At 39.2% G+C, this 8,865-nt stretch overlaps 1 long non-coding RNA gene across 1 annotated transcript; it reads left to right on the top strand.

Annotated features, from left to right (window-relative positions):
• Positions 1–6,950: 6,950 nt before the first annotated feature.
• On the top strand, positions 6,951–7,567 carry LOC125619829. Its single transcript, XR_007351431.1, has 2 exons — positions 6,951–7,063; positions 7,399–7,567. It is a non-coding gene; the product is annotated as an uncharacterized LOC125619829 (long non-coding RNA).
• The last annotated feature ends 1,298 nt before the right edge of the window (positions 7,568–8,865 follow it).

The following is an 8,865-nucleotide window of genomic DNA, read 5'->3' as shown; positions in this document are numbered from 1 at the left end:
CTGAAAAATAATGGATTCCAACCAAGAATACTGTATCTAGAAAAATTAAGCTTCAGATCTGACAATGAAATTAAAATTTTTCATGATAAACAAAAGCTAAAAGAATTCGTAGCCAGAAAACCAGCATTGCAAAGCATTTTGAGCAAAATACTACAAGAAGAGGAATTGAAAAATAGTGCCCAAAACTAACAGTGGGAGGTATCTCAGTAAAGGGGGAGGAAAATAACCAAAAAGAAAAAACTAGCCAAACTAAAATAAATAAACAAATAAACATGACTGGAAGTACAAATCATATTTCAATTGTAACCTTAAATGTTAATGGCCTAAACTCACCAATCAAGAGACATAGGCTAGTAAACTGGATCAAAAAAAACAAATCCAACAATATGCTGCCTTCAGGAGACTCATATGATAGGAAAAGACTTACACAGGTTGAAGGTAAAAGGTTGGGAAAAATCATAACACTCACATGGCCCTCGGAAGCAAGCAGGAGTGGCCATACTCATATCGAATAAAATCAACTTCAAACCTAAGTTAATCAAAAGGGATAAAGAAGGACACTATATACTGTTAAAAGGAACCATCCACCAACAAGACATAACAATTATCAATTTGTATGCACCAAACAATGGTGCTGCAATGTTCCTAAAACAAACTCTCCTCAAGTTCAAGAGTCAAATAGACTACAACACAATAATTATGGGTGACTTCAACACACCGCTCTCACCATTAGACAGATCCTCTAGACAAAAGCTGAATAAAGAAACTATAGAAATCAATAGCACAATCAATAACCTAGACTTAACCGACATATATAGAATATATCAACCATCAGCAAGTGGATACACGTTCTTCTCAGCAGCACATGGATCCTACTCAAAGATATACCATATATTATGCCATAGGGCAACTCTTAGTAAATATAAAGACGTGGAGATAATACCATGCACCATATCTGATCATAATAGAATTAAACTGGAAATCAATGATAAAAGAAGGAAGGAAAAATCCTACATCACATGGAAAATGAACAATATGTTACTGAATGATCAATGGGTTACAGAAGACATAAAGGAGGACATAAAAAAATTCTTAGAGACAAATGACAATACAGACACAACATACCAGAATCTATGGGACACAATGAAAGCAGTTTTAAGAGGGAAAATCATTTCTTGGAGTTCTTTCCTCAAAAAAAGAAAAAACCAACAAATAAATGAACTCACACTACACCTCAAAAACCTGGAAAAGGAAGAGAAAAACAACAGCAAATATAGTAGAAGACAAGAAATAATTAAAACCAGAGCAGAAATCAACAAAATTGAAACAAAAAAAAATGAAAAAATTGAAAAAACTAAAAGTTGGTTCTTTAAAAAAATAAATAAGATCAACAGGCCCTTAGCCATGCTAACGAAGAGAAGAAGAGAGAGAACTCAAATTACTAACATACGGGATGAAAAAGGCAATATCACAAAAGACACAACAGAAATACAGAAGATAATTAGAAAGTATTTTGAAACCCTATATTCCAATAAAATAGAAGATAATGAAGATATTTATAAATTTCTTAAGTCATGCGATCTGCCCAGATTGAGTCAGGAAGACACACACAATTTAAACAGACCAATAACAAAGGAAGAAATAGAAGAAGCCATCAAAAGACTACCAACCAAAAAAAGCCCTGGACCGGATGGGTATACAGCGGAGTTCCACAAAACCTTCAAAGAAGAATTAATACCAATACTTTTCAAGCTATTTCAAGAAATAGAAAAAGAAGGAGTTCTTCCAAATTCATTCTATGAGTCCAATATCACCCTGATCCCGAAACCAGACAAAGACACTTCAAAGAAAGAAAACTATAGACCAATATCTCTAATGAACTTGGATGCAAAAATTCTCAATAAAATCCTGGCAAATCGAATACAAAAGCATATCAAAAAAAATGTGCATCATGATCAAGTAGGATTCATCCCTGGGATGCAAGGCTGGTTCAATATACGGAAATCAATAAATGTAATCCACCACATCAATAGACTTAAAGACAAGAACCATATGATCATCTCAATAGACGCAGAAAAAGCATTCGACAAAGTACAGCATCCCTTTATGTTCAAAACTCTAGAAAAACTAGGGATAACAGGAACTTACCTCAACATGGTAAAAGCTATATATGCTAAACCTCAGGGTAGCATCATCCTAAATGGAGAAAAACTGAAGGCATTCCCTATAAAATCTGGAACAAGACAGGGATGCCCTCTCTCTCCACTTCTGTTCAACATAGTTCTCGAAACACTGGCCAGAGCAATTAGACAGACGAAAGAAATTAAAGGCATCAAAATAGGAAAAGAAGAACTTAAATTATCACTATTTGCAGATGATATGATTCTATACCTAGCAGACCCAAAAGGCTCTACAAAGAAACTATTAGAGCTAATAAATGAATTCAGCAAAGTGGCAGGATATAAAATCAACACGCATAAATCAAAGGCATTCCTGTATATCAGCGACAAATCCTCTGAAATGGAAATGAGGACAACCACTCCATTCACAATATCTTCAAAAAAAATAAAATACTTGGGAATCAACCTAACAAAAGAGGTGAAAGACTTATACAATGAAAACTACAGAACCCTAAAGAGAGAAATAGAAGAAGATCTTAGAAGATGGAAAAATATACCCTGTTCATGGATAGGCAGAACTAACATCATCAAAATGGCGATATTACCAAAAGTTCTCTATAGGTTTAATGCAATGCCAATCAAAATCCCAACGGCATTTCTTGTAGAAATAGAGAAAGCAATCATGAAATTCATATGGAAAAATAAAAGACCCAGAATAGCAAAAACAATGCTAAGCAGGAAGTGTGAATCAGGCGGTATAGCGATACCAGACTTCAAACTATACTACAGAGCAATAGTAACAAAAACAGCATGGTACTGGTACCAAAACAGGCGGGTGGACCAATGGTACAGAATAGAGGACACAGAAACCAATCCACAAAACTACAACTATCTTATATTTGATAAAGGGGCTAAAAGCATGCAATGGAGGAAGGATAGCATCTTCAACAAATGGTGCTGGGAAAACTGGAAATCCATATGCAACAAAATGAAACTGAATCCCTTTCTCTCGCCATGCACAAAAGTTAATTCAAAATGGATCAAGGAGCTTGATATCAAATCAGAGACACGCCGTCTGATAGAAGAAAAAGTTGGCTACGATCTACATACTGTGGGGTCGGGCTCCAAATTCCTCAATAGGACACCCATAGCACAAAAGTTAATAACTAGAATCAACAAATGGGACTTACTCAAACTAAAAAGTTTTTTCTCAGCAAAAGAAACAATAAGAGAGGTAAATAGGGAGCCTACATCCTGGGAACAAATCTTTACTCCTCACACTTCAGATAGAGCCCTAATATCCAGAGTATACAAAGAACTCAAAAAATTAAACAATAAGATAACAAATAACCCAATCAACAAATGGGCCAAGGACCTGAACAGACACTTCTCAGAGGAGGACATACAATCAATCAACAAGTACATGAAAAAATGCTCACCATCTCTAGCAGTCAGAGAAATGCAAATCAAAACCACCCTAAGATACCATCTCACTCCAGTAAGATTGGCAGCCATTATGAAGTCAAACAACAACAAGTGCTGGCGAGGATGTGGGGAAAAGGGTACACTTGTACATTGCTGGTGGGACTGCAAATTGGTGCGGCCAATTTGGAAAGCAGTATGGAGATTCCTGGGAAAGCTGGGAATGGAACCACCATTTGACCCAGCTATTGCCCTTCTCGGACTATTCCCTGAAGACCTTAAAAGAGCGTACTACAGGGATACTGCTACATCGATGTTCATAGCAGCACAATTCACAATTGCTAGACTGTGGAACCAACCTAGATGCCCTTCAATAGATGAATGGATAAAAAAAATGTGGCATTTATACACAATGGAGTACTACGCAGCACTAAAAAATGACAAAATCATGGAATTTGCAGGGAAATGGATGGCATTAGAGCAGATTATGCTAAGTGAAGCTAGCCAATCCTTAAAAAACAAATGCCAAATGTCTTCTTTGATATAAAGAGAGCAACTAAGAACAGAACAGGGAAGAAGAGCATGAGGAAAAGATTAACATTAAACAGAGACGAGTGGGGGGAGAGAAAGGGAGAGAGAAGGGAAAGCATATGGAAATGGTAGGAGACCCTCAATGTTACACAAAATTACATATAAGAGGTTGTGAGGGTGAAGGGGGGGAAAACAAGGGAGAGAATTGAACAAAAGCAGATGAGGTAGAGATGGAAGATGGGAGGGGAGGGGAGGGGGGATAGTAGGGGATAGGAAAGGTAGCAGAATACAACAGTCACTAATATGCCATTATGTAAAAACGTGAGTGTGTAACTGATGTGATTCTGCAATTTGTATTTGGGGTAAAATGGGAGTTCATAACCGAATTGAGTCAGATGTATGAAAGATGATATATCATGAGCTTTGTAATGTTTTGAACAACCAATAAAAAAAAAGAAATTGTTGTGTTTAAATTGTGTATATCATCCTGATTCAACTTGGGCAAATTATATGACTCTAAAAATTTGTCAATGCCTTCAATATTTTCAATTTTATTGGAGTAAAGGTTTTCAAAATAATTTATAATTATCTTCTGTATTCTGTAGTGTCTGTTATGATGTTTCCTTTTCCATCACATATGTTAGTGATTTGAGATTTCCCTCTCCTTCTCTTCGTTTGCATGGCTAAAAGTCTATCAATTTTATTTAAGTTTTCAAAGAACCAACTTTTTGTTCTGTCAATTTTTTCAATTGTTCATTTTATTTCAATTTCATTGATTTCAGCTATGATTTTATTAATTCCTGTCTTCTGCTGCTTTTGATGTTGATTTGTTCTTTTTTTTCCCCCTAGGGCTATGAGATGTAGTGTTACATCATTTATTAGTTGACTTTTTCTTCTTTTAAGCAATGAACTTTGTGAAATGAACTTTCCTCTTAGAACTCCTTTCATAGTGTCCCAGAGATTTCAGTATGTTTTATCTGTGTTCACATTCACCTCTAATTTTTTTTTATCTCCTCCTTGATGTCTTCTGTAACCCATTGTTCATTTAGTCACATATTATTTAGTCTTCAGGTGTTGAAGTGGATTTTATTTCTTATTTTACCATTGATTTCTAATTTCATTCCATTATGTTTTGATAGAATGCAGGGTAGTATCTCTACTCTTTTTACATTTGCTAAGAGTTACTTTGTGGCATAGTATATGGTCTATTTTAGAGAAGGATCCATGTGCTGCTGAGAAGAAAGTACATTCTCTCGTTGAAGGTTGGAATATTGTATATATGTCAGGTAAGTTATTGATTGTATTATTGAGTTCTATTGTTTCTTTGTTCAGCTTTTGTTTGGAAGATTTATCTAGTGATGAAAGAGGTGTGTTAAAGTCACCCAAAATTACTTTGCTGTGGTCTATTTGACTCTTGAATTTGAGAAGAGTTTTTTTGATAAACATAGGTGCTCTGTTGCATGGGGGCATATATATTTATAATTGTTAAGTCTTGTTGATGTATGGTTCCCTTGAGCAGTATGTAGTGTTCTTCTTTATCCTTTTTAATTGACTTTAGTTTGAAGTCTACTTTATTTGATATGAAGATGGAAAACCCTGCTTGCTTCCACAGCCCATGTGAGTGGTATGATTGTTCCCAATCCTTCCTTCACCTTCAGTCTGTGAATGTCTTTTTCTATGAGATGAGTCTCTTGTAGGCAGCATATTGTTGCTGTTGTTGTTGTTTTAATCCAATCTGCTAGTCTATGTCTTTTGACTGGTGAGTTTAGGCCATTAACATTTAGGGTTATTATTGAGACATGATTTGTATTCCCAGCCATTTTTGTTTATTTTTGGTATTTAAGGTGACTTGGTTTTTCCTCTGGTTAGATTTTCCTTTAATGTAATTCCTCCTTCTATTGATTTTCATCATTGTTTTTCATTTTCTCTTCTTGAAATATTTTGTTGAGGGTGTTCTCTGGTGCAGGCTTTCACATTGTAAATTCGCTTAACTTTTGTTTATCATGGAAGGTTTTTATTTCATCATCAAATCTTAGACTTAGTTTTGCTGTATATAAGATTCTTGGCTGGTATCCATTTTCTTTCACAGCTTAGTATATGTTGTTCCATGGTCTTCTGGCTTTGAAGGTCTGAGTTCAAGAATCTGCTGGGATATGTATTGGTCTCCCCCTATATGTGATCTGATTCCTCTCTCTTGTGGATTTTAAGATTCTGTCCTTATTCTGTATGTTAAGCATTTTCATTATAATGTGACTTGGTGTAGATCTGTTGTAATTTTGTATCTTTGGTGTCCTGTAAGCATCTTGTATTTGGTTTTCCAATTAGTTCTTCATGCTTGGGAAATTTTCTGATTTATCTCATTGAAGAGATTGTACATTCCTTTGGTTTGAAACTCTGTGCCTTCCTCTACCACAATAACTCTTATATTTGGTCTTTTGATGCTGTCCCATAATTCTTGGATGTTCCTGTTCATGGTTTCTAACTTTCTTCACTGCATGATCAACTTTATTTTTCAAATTGAATAGTTTGTCTTCATTATCTGATGTTCTTTCTTCCAAGAAGTATGTTGGGTATGCTTTCTATTGAGTTTTTTTTTTTTTTTTATTTGATTTATTGTATTCTTCATTTCAAGGATTTCTGACTTTTTTTTTTTCAGGGTTTCTATCTCTGTCTTGAAGTAATCTTTTGCTACCTGTATTTGCTCTCTTATCTCATTGTTGGAGTGATCAATTTTTGCTTGTATTTGTTCATTTAGGTCATTATTTAAATTCACAGATCATTTTAATGATGAGCCTTCTGAACTCCTTCTTTGACATTTCATCAACTTTGCTGTCCGTAGGTTCCGTTATTACAGTGTCCTGTTTTGTTTGGGGAACTTTCCTCCTCCTCCTCTTCCTCCTCCTCCTCCTCTTCCTCCTCTTCCCCTCCACGGACTCCCTTTCCCTATATCACCTGTCACCGCACCCCAAACCTCTCTTCCTCCCTCCCATGTAGGTAGCAGCCCCAGGCCTCGGTGGGGGGGTAAGGAGGGCCCCGCTTCCCAGCAGCCCCCTCACCCTCACTCCCCCAGCCTGACTGCTGATCTCTGGTGTTGTCCCCAGAGCAGGTACTGCCTTGCCTCTTATCCCTAGCCTTGTGGGGCGCTGGCCCCCAGGGGCTTGGTTTGCAGGGTCTGGAGCTGTGGTTTGGTCCCTAGGGACCTGGGGGGCTCCCAGCCCCCACCCAGACTCCAAAGATGAGGTGCTGGCCAGGCCCCAAGGTGAACAATCCTGGTCCCACCTGGCTCCCCTACCCTCACTGACCAACCTGGGGGTTTGTTCCACAGGCAGTCACCTGGACAGCCACCGGAGGATGGCACCCACCCCCATTCCTGCCCGGAGCCCATCTGACTCAAGCACAGCCTCCACCCCTGTCACTGAGCAGATTGAGCGGGCCTTGGATGAGGTCACATCCTCACAGCCTCCACCACTGCCACCGCCACCCCCACCCACCCAGGGTAAGAGGGGGCCCACCTGCACTGGATTTCCCATCAGTCCCTGGGCCAGGAACCTTAGGTTCCCAAGGTAACAACTCCCTGGCAGGATCTGGACCCCCTATCACCGAGATTGCACNAGTATTTATTGATTAAGAGCTGGAAATGTTTCTCCTCCTCCTCCTCCTCCTCCTCCTCTTCCTCCTCCTCCTTCTCCTCCTTCTTCTTCTTCTTTCTTCTTCTTCTTCTTCTTTCATATTGTCTATATGTCTCTTCCTTCTTGGAGTGTGGATCTGAGATATTACAGTTTCTTCCCTATATTCTTATAGTACTCCTGCATATTGTCTGTACCTCACCTTGATGTTGGGCTTCCAGACCCTGCTGGTGTCCCTCAATGGATGCTACCGCATCCTGTGTCTGGGTCCTGTGTAAGTTGGATTGAGTGGATCTGGGCTGCTGGGCTTGACCTCTAGTGGTAGTCTGCTAGTCGGAAGGGGAGGTCCTGCGCCAGAGGCTAGGCTCTATTGGTTATCTGCCTTACCTGGGGAGGGGTGGACTGGGCCTGCTGTGCTACTGGGTCCAGCACAGGTGGGTGTGGGTGGATCTGGGCACCTGGGCTTGACCTCCATTGGTAATATGCTGGTCAAAAAGGATAGTCCTGCACCAAAGGCTATGCTCTGGTGGTGTCTGCCCCACCTGGGTAGGGGTGAACCAGACCTACTGAGAACCTGGATCCTGAGTGGGCTGGTATGGATGATCTGGGCTGGATCTTGGCTCCTGTGGTAGTCCACTGGTTAGAAGGGGTGGTCCTGCACCAGAGGCTAGGCTCTGGCAAGTGTCTGCCCCACCAGGAAAGGGGTGGACCAGGCCTGCTGTGCACCTGGGCCCGCAGAGGAAGGTGTGGGTGGATCTGGGACTCTGGGCTTGAACTCCTGTGGTAATCTGCTGGTCAGAAGGGGCTGTCCTGCGCCAAAGGGTAGGCTCTGGCAGTGTCTGACCCATTGGGGGAGGAGTGAACTGGGCCTACTGAGAGCCTGGATCTTGCATGTGCTGGTGTGGTAGTCTCTCTTCTTCTAGTTCTATCAAAAGACTTCTAGAGCTAATTAAAAAATTCAACAAAGTAGCAGGGTACAAATCAACATGCAAAGATAAATAGCTTTTTTTATACACAAAATAAATAAATAAAATCAGAAAAAAAACATTTTCATTCATAATAGTTTCAAAACTTTAAAAATAAAATGCTTAGGAGTAAACCTAACCAAGGAAGTGAACAATCTGTACGATGAAAACTTATGATCATGGAAGGAAGAAAATGAAGAG

Source organism: Marmota marmota, unplaced genomic scaffold, assembly GCF_001458135.2.
Source record: "Marmota marmota marmota unplaced genomic scaffold, marMar, whole genome shotgun sequence".
Classification (NCBI taxonomy): Eukaryota; Metazoa; Chordata; class Mammalia; order Rodentia; family Sciuridae; genus Marmota; species Marmota marmota.
This window is presented reverse-complemented; position numbering and strand designations above follow the sequence as displayed.